Source organism: Hypomesus nipponensis, chromosome 10, assembly GCF_054491055.1.
Source record: "Hypomesus nipponensis isolate SF chromosome 10, ASM5449105v1, whole genome shotgun sequence".
NCBI classification, from domain to species: domain Eukaryota; kingdom Metazoa; phylum Chordata; class Actinopteri; order Osmeriformes; family Osmeridae; genus Hypomesus; species Hypomesus nipponensis.
In genome coordinates, this window is record NC_140370.1 from 7,601,899 (window position 1) to 7,611,490 (window position 9,592).

Consider the following 9,592-nt stretch of genomic DNA (forward strand, 5'->3'; position numbering starts at 1 on the left):
AAGTGATCCAGCATTTGGAATTCAGAAATATCTAAACCAAGAATGATAACTGCGATGTTCGAGTGGTTAAAGAGTTGGACTTGAAATCCAATGGGGTTTTCCCACATAGGTTCGAACCCTACTCGCAGCGATTAACCGTCAGTGATTTGTTTATGCTGATGGTTACGTCGTGCCACAATTGATTTACACGTGGCTGGTTGAAGGCTTTCTAAGTGATCCAGCTCACGGAACTTAGAAAGGAATTCACTGCAAATGCATGCTGCGATGGCCGAGAGGTTAAGGCGTTGGACTCGAAATCCAATGGGGTTTCCCCGCGTAGGTTCGAACCCTACTCGCAGCGATTGATCATTAGGGATTCCTTTATGTTGACGTCCTGCCACAATTGATTTACAGACACATTTTTGAAGGCTTTCCAAGTGATCCAGCTTTGGGAATACAGAAAGGAACGTATTGAAAAGGCAAGCTGCGATGTCCGAGTGGTTAAGGAGTTGGACTTGAAATCCAATGGGGTTTCCCCGCGTAGGTTCGAACCCTACTCGCAGCGATTGTTCATGAGGGACTTGTTTATGCTGATCTTTAGGTCATGCCATGATTGATTTCCTGAAACTTTTTAAATACTTTCAAAGTGATTCAGCATTTGTAATTCATAAAGACTTTCCCCCAGGAAGCAAAGCTGCGATGTCCGAGTGGTTAAGGAGTTGGACTTGAAATCCAATGGGGTTTCCCCGCGTAGGTTCGAACCCTACTCGCAGCGATTAACCGTCAGTAATTTGTTTATGCTGAAGGTTACGTCGTGCCACAATTGATTTACAAGTGGCCGTTTGAAGGCTTTCTAAGTGATCCAGCTTAGGGAACTTAGAAAGGAATTCACTGCAAATGCATGCTGCGATGGCCGAGAGGTTAAGGCGTTGGACTCGAAATCCAATGGGGTTTCCCCGCGTAGGTTCGAACCCTACTCGCAGCGATTGATCATCAGGGATTCCTTTATGTTGACGTCCTGCCACAATTGATTTACTGACACATTTTTGAAGGCTTTCCAAGTGATCCAGCTTTGGGAATACAGAAAGGAACGTATTGAAAAGGCAAGCTGCGATGTCCGAGTGGTTAAGGAGTTGGACTTGAAATCCAATGGGGTTTCCCCGCGTAGGTTCGAACCCTACTCGCAGCGATGGCTCACGAGTGACTTGTTTATGCTGATGTCAACATCATGGTAATGTGCCCTGATTGAATTGAGACACTTTGTTGAAAACTTTCAAAGTGATCCAGCATTTGGAATTCAGAAATATCTAAACCAAGAATGATAACTGCGATGTTCGAGTGGTTAAGGAGTTGGACTTGAAATCCAATGGGGTTTTCCCACATAGGTTCGAACCCTACTCGCAGCGATTAACCGTCAGTGATGTGTTTATGCTGAAGGTTACGTCGTGCCACAATTGATTTACACGTGGCTGGTTGAAGGCTTTCTAAGTGATCCAGCTCACGGAACTTAGAAAGGAATTCACTGCAAATGCATGCTGCGATGGCCGAGAGGTTAAGGCGTTGGACTCGAAATCCAATGGGGTTTCCCCGCGTAGGTTCGAACCCTACTCGCAGCGATTAACCATCAGTAATTTGTTTATGCTGAAGGTTACGTCGTGCCACAATTGATTTACAAGTGTCCGTTTGAAGGCTTTCTAAGTGATCCAGCTTAGGGAACTTAGAAAGGAATTCACTGCAAATGCATGCTGCGATGGCCGAGAGGTTAAGGAGTTGGACTTGAAATCCAATGGGGTTTCCCCGCGTAGGTTTGGATCCTACTCGCAGTGATTAACCGTCAGTGATTTGTTTATGCTGATGGTTATGTCACGCCACAATTGATTTACACGTGGCTGGTTGAAGGCTTTCTAAGTTATCCAGCTTACGGAATTTAGAAAGGAGTTCACTGCAAATGCATGCTGCGATGGCCGAGAGGTTAAGGCGTTGGACTCGAAATCCAATGGGGTTTCCCCGCGTAGGTTCGAACCCTACTCGCAGCGATGGCTCACGAGTGACTTGTTTATGCTGATGTCAACATCATGGTAATGTGCCATGATTGAATTGAGACACTTTGTTGAAAACTTTCAAAGTGATCCAGCATTTGGAATTCAGAAATACCTTCACCAAGAATGATAGCTGCGTTGTTCGAGTGGTTAAGGAGTTGGACTTGAAATTCAATGGGGTTTCCCCGCGTAGGTTCGAACACTACCGTCAGTGATTTGTTTATGCTGATGGTTACGTCATGCCACAATTGATTTACACGTGGGTGGTTGAAGGCTTTCTAAGTGATCCAGCTCACGGAACTTAGAAAGGAATTCACTGCAAATGCATGCTGCGATGTCCGAGTGGTTAAGGAGTTGGACTTGAAATCCAATGGGGTTTCCCCGCGTAGGTTCGAACCCTACTCGCAGCGATTGATCATTAGGGATTCCTTTATGTTGACGTCCTGCCACAATTGATTTACAGACACATTTTTTAAAGATTTTCCAAGTGATCAAGCTTTCGGAATTCAGAAAGGAATTTATTGAAAGGGCAAGCTGCGATGGCCGAGTGGTTAAGGCGTTGGACTCGAAATCCAATGGGGTTTCCCCGCGTAGGTTCGAACCCTACTCGCAGCGATGGCTCACGAGTGACTTGTTTATGCTGATGTCAACATCATGGTAATGTGCCATGATTGAATTGAGACACTTTGTTGAAAACTTTCAAAGTGATCCAGCATTTGGAATTCAGAAATATCTAAACCAAGAATGATAACTGCGATGTTCGAGTGGTTACGGAGATGGACTTGAAATCCAATGGGGTTTTCCCGCGTAGGTTCGAACCCTACTCGCAGCGATTAACCGTCAGTGATTTGTTTATGCTGATGGTTACTTCATGCCACAATTGATTTACACATGGCAGGTTGAAGGCTTTCTAAGTGATCCAGCTTATCGAACTTAGAAAGTAATTCACTGCAAAAGCATACTGCGATGGCCGAGAGGTTAAGGCGTTGGACTCGAAATCCAATGGGGTTTCCCCGCGTAGGTTCAAACGTAGGTTGAAACCCTACTTGCAGCGATTGTTCATGAGGGATTTCTTTATGTTGACGTCCTGCCACAATTGATTTACAGACACATTTTTTAAAGATTTTCCAAGTGATCAAGCTTTCGGAATTCAGAAAGGAATTTATTGAAAGGGCAAGCTGCGATGGCCGAGTGGTTAAGGAGTTGGACTTGAAATCCAATAGGGTTTCCCCGCGTAGGCACAAACCCTACTCGCAGCGATTGTTCATGAGGGATTTCTTTATGTTGACGTCCTGCCACAATTGATTTACAGACACATTTTTTAAAGATTTTCCAAGTGATCAAGCTTTCGGAATTCAGAAAGGAATTTATTGAAAGGACAAGCTGCGATGGCCGAGTGGTTAAGGCGTTGGACTCGAAATCCAATGGGGTTTCCCCGCGTAGGTTCGAACCCTACTCGCAGCGATGGCTCACGAGTGACTTGTTTATGCTGATGTCAACATCATGGTAATGTGCCCTGATTGAATTGAGACACTTTGTTGAAAACTTTCAAAGTGATCCAGCATTTGGAATTCAGAAATATCTAAACCAAGAATGATAACTGCGATGTTCGAGTGGTTAAGGAGTTGGACTTGAAATCCAATGGGGTTTTCCCACATAGGTTCGAACCCTACTCGCAGCGATTAACCGTCAGTGATTTGTTTATGCTGATGGTTACGTCGTGCCACAATTGATTTACACGTGGCTGGTTGAAGGCTTTCTAAGGGATCCAGCTCACGGAACTTAGAAAGGAATTCACTGCAAATGCATGCTGCGATGGCCGAGAGGTTAAGGCGTTGGACTCGAAATCCAATGGGGTTTCCCCGCGTAGGTTCGAACCCTACTCGCAGCAATTGATCATTAGGGATTCCTTTATGTTGACGTCCTGCCACAATTGATTTACAGACACATTTTTGAAAGCTTTCCAAGTGATCCAGCTTTGGGAATACAGAAAGGAACGTATTGAAAAGGCAAGCTGCGATGTCCGAGTGGTTAAGGAGTTGGACTTGAAATCCAATGGGGTTTCCCCGCGTAGGTTCGAACCCTACTCGCAGCGATTGTTCATGAGGGACTTGTTTATGCTGATCTTTAGGTCATGCCATGATTGATTTCCTGAAACTTTTTAAATACTTTCAAAGTGATTCAGCATTTGTAATTCATAAAGACTTTCCCCCAGGAAGCAAAGCTGCGATGTCTGAGTGGTTAAGGAGTTGGACTTGAAATCCAATGGGGTTTCCCCGCGTAGGTTCGAACCCTACTCGCAGCGATTAACCGTCAGTAATTTGTTTATGCTGAAGGTTACGTCGTGCCACAATTGATTTACAAGTGGCCGTTTGAAGGCTTTCTAAGTGATCCAGCTTAGTGAACTTAGAAAGGAATTCACTGCAAATGCATGCTGCGATGGCGGAGAGGTTAAGGCGTTGGACTCGAAGTCCAATGGGGTTTCCCCGCGTAGGTTCGAACCCTACTCGCAGCGATTGATCATCAGGGATTCCTTTATGTTGATCTTTAGGTCATGCCATGATTGATTTCCTGAAACTTTTTAAATACTTTCAAAGTGATTCAGCATTTGGAATTCATAAAGACTTTCCCCCAGGAAGCAAAGCTGCGATGTCCAAGTGGTTAAGGAGTTGGACTTGAAATCCAATGGGGTTTCCCTGCGTAGGTTCGAACCTTACTCGCAGCGATTGATCATCAGGGATTCCTTTATGTTGACGTCCTGCCACAATTGATTTACTGACACATTTTTGAAGGCTTTCCAAGTGATCCAGCTTTGGGAATACAGAAAGGAACGTATTGAAAAGGCAAGCTGCGATGTCCGAGTGGTTAAGGAGTTGGACTTGAAATCCAATGGGGTTTCCCCGCGTAGGTTCGAACCCTACTCGCAGCGATTGATCATTAGGGATTCCTTTATGTTGACGTCCTGCCACAATTGATTTACAGACACATTTTTGAAGGCTTTCCAAGTGATCCAGCTTTGGGAATACAGAAAGGAACGTATTGAAAAGGCAAGCTGCGATGTCTGAGTGGTTAAGGATTTGGACTTGAAATCCAATGGGGTTTTCCCACATAGGTTCGAACCCTACTCGCAGCGATTAACCGTCAGTGATTTGTTTATGCTGATGGTTACGTCGTGCCACAATTGATTTACACGTGGCTGGTTGAAGGCTTTCTAAGTGATCCAGCTCACGGAACTTAGAAAGGAATTCACTGCAAATGCATGCTGCGATGGCCGAGAGGTTAAGGCGTTGGACTCGAAATCCAATGGGGTTTCCCCGCGTAGGTTCGAACCCTACTCGCAGCGATTGATCATTAGGGATTCCTTTATGTTGACGTCCTGCCACAATTGATTTACAGACACATTTTTGAAGGCTTTCCAAGTGATCCAGCTTTGGGAATACAGAAAGGAACGTATTGAAAAGGCAAGCTGCGATGTCCGAGTGGTTAAGGAGTTGGACTTGAAATCCAATGGGGTTTCCCCGCGTAGGTTCGAACCCTACTCGCAGCGATTGTTCATGAGGGACTTGTTTATGCTGATCTTTAGGTCATGCCATGATTGATTTCCTGAAACTTTTTAAATACTTTCAAAGTGATTCAGCATTTGTAATTCATAAAGACTTTCCCCCAGGAAGCAAAGCTGCGATGTCCGAGTGGTTAAGGAGTTGGACTTGAAATCCAATGGGGTTTCCCCGCGTAGGTTCGAACCCTACTCGCAGCGATGGCTCACGAGTGACTTGTTTATGCTGATGTCAACATCATGGTAATGTGCCATGATTGAATTGAGACACTTTGTTGAAAACTTTCAAAGTGATCCAGCATTTGGAATTCAGAAATATCTAAACCAAGAATGATAACTGCGATGTTCGAGTGGTTACGGAGATGGACTTGAAATCCAATGGGGTTTTCCCGCGTAGGTTCGAACCCTACTCGCAGCGATTAACCGTCAGTGATTTGTTTATGCTGATGGTTACTTCATGCCACAATTGATTTACACATGGCAGGTTGAAGGCTTTCTAAGTGATCCAGCTTATCGAACTTAGAAAGTAATTCACTGCAAAAGCATACTGCGATGGCCGAGAGGTTAAGGCGTTGGACTCGAAATCCAATGGGGTTTCCCCGCGTAGGTTCAAACGTAGGTTGAAACCCTACTTGCAGCGATTGTTCATGAGGGATTTCTTTATGTTGACGTCCTGCCACAATTGATTTACAGACACATTTTTTAAAGATTTTCCAAGTGATCAAGCTTTCGGAATTCAGAAAGGAATTTATTGAAAGGGCAAGCTGCGATGGCCGAGTGGTTAAGGAGTTGGACTTGAAATCCAATAGGGTTTCCCCGCGTAGGCACAAACCCTACTCGCAGCGATTGTTCATGAGGGATTTCTTTATGTTGACGTCCTGCCACAATTGATTTACAGACACATTTTTTAAAGATTTTCCAAGTGATCAAGCTTTCGGAATTCAGAAAGGAATTTATTGAAAGGACAAGCTGCGATGGCCGAGTGGTTAAGGCGTTGGACTCGAAATCCAATGGGGTTTCCCCGCGTAGGTTCGAACCCTACTCGCAGCGATGGCTCACGAGTGACTTGTTTATGCTGATGTCAACATCATGGTAATGTGCCCTGATTGAATTGAGACACTTTGTTGAAAACTTTCAAAGTGATCCAGCATTTGGAATTCAGAAATATCTAAACCAAGAATGATAACTGTGATGTTCGAGTGGTTAAGGAGTTGGACTTGAAATCCAATGGGGTTTTCCCACATAGGTTCGAACCCTACTCGCAGCGATTAACCGTCAGTGATTTGTTTATGCTGATGGTTACGTCGTGCCACAATTGATTTACACGTGGCTGGTTGAAGGCTTTCTAAGGGATCCAGCTCACGGAACTTAGAAAGGAATTCACTGCAAATGCATGCTGCGATGGCCGAGAGGTTAAGGCGTTGGACTCGAAATCCAATGGGGTTTCCCCGCGTAGGTTCGAACCCTACTCGCAGCGATTGATCATTAGGGATTCCTTTATGTTGACGTCCTGCCACAATTGATTTACAGACACATTTTTGAAGGCTTTCCAAGTGATCCAGCTTTGGGAATACAGAAAGGAACGTATTGAAAAGGCAAGCTGCGATGTCCGAGTGGTTAAGGAGTTGGACTTGAAATCCAATGGGGTTTCCCCGCGTAGGTTCGAACCCTACTCGCAGCGATTGTTCATGAGGGACTTGTTTATGCTGATCTTTAGGTCATGCCATGATTGATTTCCTGAAACTTTTTAAATACTTTCAAAGTGATTCAGCATTTGTAATTCATAAAGACTTTCCCCCAGGAAGCAAAGCTGCGATGTCTGAGTGGTTAAGGAGTTGGACTTGAAATCCAATGGGGTTTCCCCGCGTAGGTTGAACCCTACTTGCAGCGATTAACCGTCAGTAATTTGTTTATGCTGAAGGTTACGTCGTGCCACAATTGATTTACAAGTGGCCGTTTGAAGGCTTTCTAAGTGATCCAGCTTAGTGAACTTAGAAAGGAATTCACTGCAAATGCATGCTGCGATGGCGGAGAGGTTAAGGCGTTGGACTCGAAGTCCAATGGGGTTTCCCCGCGTAGGTTCGAACCCTACTCGCAGCGATTGATCATCAGGGATTCCTTTATGTTGATCTTTAGGTCATGCCATGATTGATTTCCTGAAACTTTTTAAATACTTTCAAAGTGATTCAGCATTTGGAATTCATAAAGACTTTCCCCCAGGAAGCAAAGCTGCGATGTCCAAGTGGTTAAGGAGTTGGACTTGAAATCCAATGGGGTTTCCCTGCGTAGGTTCGAACCCTACTCGCAGCGATTGATCATCAGGGATTCCTTTATGTTGACGTCCTGCCACAATTGATTTACTGACACATTTTTGAAGGCTTTCCAAGTGATCCAGCTTTGGGAATACAGAAAGGAACGTATTGAAAAGGCAAGCTGCGATGTCCGAGTGGTTAAGGAGTTGGACTTGAAATCCAATGGGGTTTCCCCGCGTAGGTTCGAACCCTACTCGCAGCGATTGATCATTAGGGATTCCTTTATGTTGACGTCCTGCCACAATTGATTTACAGACACATTTTTGAAGGCTTTCCAAGTGATCCAGCTTTGGGAATACAGAAAGGAACGTATTGAAAAGGCAAGCTGCGATGTCCGAGTGGTTAAGGAGTTGGACTTGAAATCCAATGGGGTTTTCCCACATAGGTTCGAACCCTACTCGCAGCGATTAACCGTCAGTGATTTGTTTATGCTGATGGTTACGTCGTGCCACAATTGATTTACACGTGGCTGGTTGAAGGCTTTCTAAGTGATCCAGCTCACGGAACTTAGAAAGGAATTCACTGCAAATGCATGCTGCGATGGCCGAGAGGTTAAGGCGTTGGACTCGAAATCCAATGGGGTTTCCCCGCGTAGGTTCGAACCCTACTCGCAGCGATTGATCATTAGGGATTCCTTTATGTTGACGTCCTGCCACAATTGATTTACAGACACATTTTTGAAGGCTTTCCAAGTGGTCCAGCTTTGGGAATACAGAAAGGAACGTATTGAAAAGGCAAGCTGCGATGTCCGAGTGGTTAAGGAGTTGGACTTGAAATCCAATGGGGTTTCACCGCGTAGGTTCGAACCCTACTCGCAGCGATTGTTCATGAGGGACTTGTTTATGCTGATCTTTAGGTCATGCCATGATTGATTTCCTGAAACTTTTTAAATACTTTCAAAGTGATTCAGCATTTGTAATTCATAAAGACTTTCCCCCAGGAAGCAAAGCTGCGATGTCCGAGTGGTTAAGGAGTTGGACTTGAAATCCAATGGGGTTTCCCCGCGTAGGTTCGAACCCTACTCGCAGCGATTAACCGTCAGTAATTTGTTTATGCTGAAGGTTACGTCGTGCCACAATTGATTTACAAGTGGCCGTTTGAAGGCTTTCTAAGTGATCCAGCTTAGGGAACTTAGAAAGGAATTCACTGCAAATGCATGCTGCGATGGCCGAGAGGTTAAGGCGTTGAACTCGAAATCCAATGGGGTTTCCCCGCGTAGGTTCGAACCCTACTCGCAGCGATTGATCATCAGGGATTCCTTTATGTTGATGTCCTGCCACAATTGATTTACTGTCACATTTTTGAAGGCTTTCCAAGTGATCCAGCTTTGGGAATACAGAAAGGAACGTATTGAAAAGGCAAGCTGCGATGTCCGAGTGGTTAAGGAGTTGGACTTGAAATCCAATGGGGTTTCCCCGCGTAGGTTCGAACCCTACTCGCAGCGATTGATCATTAGGGATTCCTTTATGTTGACGTCCTGCCACAATTGATTTACAGACACATTTTTGAAGGCTTTCCAAGTGATCCAGCTTTGGGAATACAGAAAGGAACGTATTGAAAAGGCAAGCTGCGATGTCCGAGTGGTTAAGGAGTTGGACTTGAAATCCAATGGGGTTTCCCCGCGTAGGTTCGAACCCTACTCGCAGCGATTGTTCATGAGGGACTTGTTTATGCTGATCTTTAGGTCATGCCATGATTGATTTCCT

The 9,592-nt window shown here is 44.9% G+C and overlaps 45 non-coding genes across 45 annotated transcripts; all 45 read left to right on the plus strand.

Annotated features, from left to right (window-relative positions):
* Positions 1-48: 48 nt before the first annotated feature.
* Positions 49-130, plus strand: trnas-uga (transfer RNA serine (anticodon UGA)). Its single transcript has one exon. It is a non-coding gene; the product is annotated as a tRNA-Ser (tRNA).
* A 128-nt stretch (positions 131-258) lies between these two features.
* On the plus strand, positions 259-340 carry trnas-cga (transfer RNA serine (anticodon CGA)). The gene has a single exon. It is a non-coding gene; the product is annotated as a tRNA-Ser (tRNA).
* A 122-nt stretch (positions 341-462) lies between these two features.
* Positions 463-544, plus strand: trnas-uga (transfer RNA serine (anticodon UGA)). The gene has a single exon. It is a non-coding gene; the product is annotated as a tRNA-Ser (tRNA).
* Positions 545-672: 128 nt separating this feature from the next.
* Positions 673-754, plus strand: trnas-uga (transfer RNA serine (anticodon UGA)). The gene has a single exon. It is a non-coding gene; the product is annotated as a tRNA-Ser (tRNA).
* A 128-nt stretch (positions 755-882) lies between these two features.
* Positions 883-964, plus strand: trnas-cga (transfer RNA serine (anticodon CGA)). The gene has a single exon. It is a non-coding gene; the product is annotated as a tRNA-Ser (tRNA).
* A 122-nt stretch (positions 965-1,086) lies between these two features.
* Positions 1,087-1,168, plus strand: trnas-uga (transfer RNA serine (anticodon UGA)). Its single transcript has one exon. It is a non-coding gene; the product is annotated as a tRNA-Ser (tRNA).
* Positions 1,169-1,303: 135 nt separating this feature from the next.
* On the plus strand, positions 1,304-1,385 carry trnas-uga (transfer RNA serine (anticodon UGA)). The gene has a single exon. It is a non-coding gene; the product is annotated as a tRNA-Ser (tRNA).
* A 128-nt stretch (positions 1,386-1,513) lies between these two features.
* Positions 1,514-1,595, plus strand: trnas-cga (transfer RNA serine (anticodon CGA)). The gene has a single exon. It is a non-coding gene; the product is annotated as a tRNA-Ser (tRNA).
* Positions 1,596-1,723: 128 nt separating this feature from the next.
* On the plus strand, positions 1,724-1,805 carry trnas-uga (transfer RNA serine (anticodon UGA)). Its single transcript has one exon. It is a non-coding gene; the product is annotated as a tRNA-Ser (tRNA).
* Positions 1,806-1,933: 128 nt separating this feature from the next.
* Positions 1,934-2,015, plus strand: trnas-cga (transfer RNA serine (anticodon CGA)). The gene has a single exon. It is a non-coding gene; the product is annotated as a tRNA-Ser (tRNA).
* Positions 2,016-2,346: 331 nt separating this feature from the next.
* On the plus strand, positions 2,347-2,428 carry trnas-uga (transfer RNA serine (anticodon UGA)). The gene has a single exon. It is a non-coding gene; the product is annotated as a tRNA-Ser (tRNA).
* A 123-nt stretch (positions 2,429-2,551) lies between these two features.
* trnas-cga (transfer RNA serine (anticodon CGA)) lies at positions 2,552-2,633 on the plus strand. The gene has a single exon. It is a non-coding gene; the product is annotated as a tRNA-Ser (tRNA).
* Positions 2,634-2,768: 135 nt separating this feature from the next.
* Positions 2,769-2,850, plus strand: trnas-uga (transfer RNA serine (anticodon UGA)). Its single transcript has one exon. It is a non-coding gene; the product is annotated as a tRNA-Ser (tRNA).
* A 128-nt stretch (positions 2,851-2,978) lies between these two features.
* Positions 2,979-3,072, plus strand: trnas-cga (transfer RNA serine (anticodon CGA)). Its single transcript has one exon. It is a non-coding gene; the product is annotated as a tRNA-Ser (tRNA).
* A 123-nt stretch (positions 3,073-3,195) lies between these two features.
* trnas-uga (transfer RNA serine (anticodon UGA)) lies at positions 3,196-3,277 on the plus strand. The gene has a single exon. It is a non-coding gene; the product is annotated as a tRNA-Ser (tRNA).
* A 123-nt stretch (positions 3,278-3,400) lies between these two features.
* trnas-cga (transfer RNA serine (anticodon CGA)) lies at positions 3,401-3,482 on the plus strand. Its single transcript has one exon. It is a non-coding gene; the product is annotated as a tRNA-Ser (tRNA).
* A 135-nt stretch (positions 3,483-3,617) lies between these two features.
* Positions 3,618-3,699, plus strand: trnas-uga (transfer RNA serine (anticodon UGA)). The gene has a single exon. It is a non-coding gene; the product is annotated as a tRNA-Ser (tRNA).
* Positions 3,700-3,827: 128 nt separating this feature from the next.
* Positions 3,828-3,909, plus strand: trnas-cga (transfer RNA serine (anticodon CGA)). Its single transcript has one exon. It is a non-coding gene; the product is annotated as a tRNA-Ser (tRNA).
* Positions 3,910-4,031: 122 nt separating this feature from the next.
* On the plus strand, positions 4,032-4,113 carry trnas-uga (transfer RNA serine (anticodon UGA)). The gene has a single exon. It is a non-coding gene; the product is annotated as a tRNA-Ser (tRNA).
* A 128-nt stretch (positions 4,114-4,241) lies between these two features.
* On the plus strand, positions 4,242-4,323 carry trnas-uga (transfer RNA serine (anticodon UGA)). The gene has a single exon. It is a non-coding gene; the product is annotated as a tRNA-Ser (tRNA).
* Positions 4,324-4,451: 128 nt separating this feature from the next.
* trnas-cga (transfer RNA serine (anticodon CGA)) lies at positions 4,452-4,533 on the plus strand. The gene has a single exon. It is a non-coding gene; the product is annotated as a tRNA-Ser (tRNA).
* Positions 4,534-4,661: 128 nt separating this feature from the next.
* trnas-uga (transfer RNA serine (anticodon UGA)) lies at positions 4,662-4,743 on the plus strand. The gene has a single exon. It is a non-coding gene; the product is annotated as a tRNA-Ser (tRNA).
* Positions 4,744-4,865: 122 nt separating this feature from the next.
* On the plus strand, positions 4,866-4,947 carry trnas-uga (transfer RNA serine (anticodon UGA)). The gene has a single exon. It is a non-coding gene; the product is annotated as a tRNA-Ser (tRNA).
* A 122-nt stretch (positions 4,948-5,069) lies between these two features.
* trnas-uga (transfer RNA serine (anticodon UGA)) lies at positions 5,070-5,151 on the plus strand. The gene has a single exon. It is a non-coding gene; the product is annotated as a tRNA-Ser (tRNA).
* Positions 5,152-5,279: 128 nt separating this feature from the next.
* trnas-cga (transfer RNA serine (anticodon CGA)) lies at positions 5,280-5,361 on the plus strand. Its single transcript has one exon. It is a non-coding gene; the product is annotated as a tRNA-Ser (tRNA).
* A 122-nt stretch (positions 5,362-5,483) lies between these two features.
* Positions 5,484-5,565, plus strand: trnas-uga (transfer RNA serine (anticodon UGA)). Its single transcript has one exon. It is a non-coding gene; the product is annotated as a tRNA-Ser (tRNA).
* Positions 5,566-5,693: 128 nt separating this feature from the next.
* trnas-uga (transfer RNA serine (anticodon UGA)) lies at positions 5,694-5,775 on the plus strand. The gene has a single exon. It is a non-coding gene; the product is annotated as a tRNA-Ser (tRNA).
* Positions 5,776-5,910: 135 nt separating this feature from the next.
* Positions 5,911-5,992, plus strand: trnas-uga (transfer RNA serine (anticodon UGA)). Its single transcript has one exon. It is a non-coding gene; the product is annotated as a tRNA-Ser (tRNA).
* Positions 5,993-6,120: 128 nt separating this feature from the next.
* Positions 6,121-6,214, plus strand: trnas-cga (transfer RNA serine (anticodon CGA)). The gene has a single exon. It is a non-coding gene; the product is annotated as a tRNA-Ser (tRNA).
* Positions 6,215-6,337: 123 nt separating this feature from the next.
* On the plus strand, positions 6,338-6,419 carry trnas-uga (transfer RNA serine (anticodon UGA)). Its single transcript has one exon. It is a non-coding gene; the product is annotated as a tRNA-Ser (tRNA).
* Positions 6,420-6,542: 123 nt separating this feature from the next.
* On the plus strand, positions 6,543-6,624 carry trnas-cga (transfer RNA serine (anticodon CGA)). Its single transcript has one exon. It is a non-coding gene; the product is annotated as a tRNA-Ser (tRNA).
* Positions 6,625-6,759: 135 nt separating this feature from the next.
* trnas-uga (transfer RNA serine (anticodon UGA)) lies at positions 6,760-6,841 on the plus strand. The gene has a single exon. It is a non-coding gene; the product is annotated as a tRNA-Ser (tRNA).
* A 128-nt stretch (positions 6,842-6,969) lies between these two features.
* On the plus strand, positions 6,970-7,051 carry trnas-cga (transfer RNA serine (anticodon CGA)). The gene has a single exon. It is a non-coding gene; the product is annotated as a tRNA-Ser (tRNA).
* A 122-nt stretch (positions 7,052-7,173) lies between these two features.
* On the plus strand, positions 7,174-7,255 carry trnas-uga (transfer RNA serine (anticodon UGA)). The gene has a single exon. It is a non-coding gene; the product is annotated as a tRNA-Ser (tRNA).
* Positions 7,256-7,383: 128 nt separating this feature from the next.
* On the plus strand, positions 7,384-7,464 carry trnas-uga (transfer RNA serine (anticodon UGA)). Its single transcript has one exon. It is a non-coding gene; the product is annotated as a tRNA-Ser (tRNA).
* A 128-nt stretch (positions 7,465-7,592) lies between these two features.
* Positions 7,593-7,674, plus strand: trnas-cga (transfer RNA serine (anticodon CGA)). The gene has a single exon. It is a non-coding gene; the product is annotated as a tRNA-Ser (tRNA).
* A 128-nt stretch (positions 7,675-7,802) lies between these two features.
* trnas-uga (transfer RNA serine (anticodon UGA)) lies at positions 7,803-7,884 on the plus strand. Its single transcript has one exon. It is a non-coding gene; the product is annotated as a tRNA-Ser (tRNA).
* A 122-nt stretch (positions 7,885-8,006) lies between these two features.
* trnas-uga (transfer RNA serine (anticodon UGA)) lies at positions 8,007-8,088 on the plus strand. The gene has a single exon. It is a non-coding gene; the product is annotated as a tRNA-Ser (tRNA).
* A 122-nt stretch (positions 8,089-8,210) lies between these two features.
* On the plus strand, positions 8,211-8,292 carry trnas-uga (transfer RNA serine (anticodon UGA)). Its single transcript has one exon. It is a non-coding gene; the product is annotated as a tRNA-Ser (tRNA).
* A 128-nt stretch (positions 8,293-8,420) lies between these two features.
* On the plus strand, positions 8,421-8,502 carry trnas-cga (transfer RNA serine (anticodon CGA)). Its single transcript has one exon. It is a non-coding gene; the product is annotated as a tRNA-Ser (tRNA).
* A 122-nt stretch (positions 8,503-8,624) lies between these two features.
* On the plus strand, positions 8,625-8,706 carry trnas-uga (transfer RNA serine (anticodon UGA)). Its single transcript has one exon. It is a non-coding gene; the product is annotated as a tRNA-Ser (tRNA).
* Positions 8,707-8,834: 128 nt separating this feature from the next.
* Positions 8,835-8,916, plus strand: trnas-uga (transfer RNA serine (anticodon UGA)). The gene has a single exon. It is a non-coding gene; the product is annotated as a tRNA-Ser (tRNA).
* A 128-nt stretch (positions 8,917-9,044) lies between these two features.
* Positions 9,045-9,126, plus strand: trnas-cga (transfer RNA serine (anticodon CGA)). The gene has a single exon. It is a non-coding gene; the product is annotated as a tRNA-Ser (tRNA).
* A 122-nt stretch (positions 9,127-9,248) lies between these two features.
* Positions 9,249-9,330, plus strand: trnas-uga (transfer RNA serine (anticodon UGA)). The gene has a single exon. It is a non-coding gene; the product is annotated as a tRNA-Ser (tRNA).
* A 122-nt stretch (positions 9,331-9,452) lies between these two features.
* On the plus strand, positions 9,453-9,534 carry trnas-uga (transfer RNA serine (anticodon UGA)). The gene has a single exon. It is a non-coding gene; the product is annotated as a tRNA-Ser (tRNA).
* The last annotated feature ends 58 nt before the right edge of the window (positions 9,535-9,592 follow it).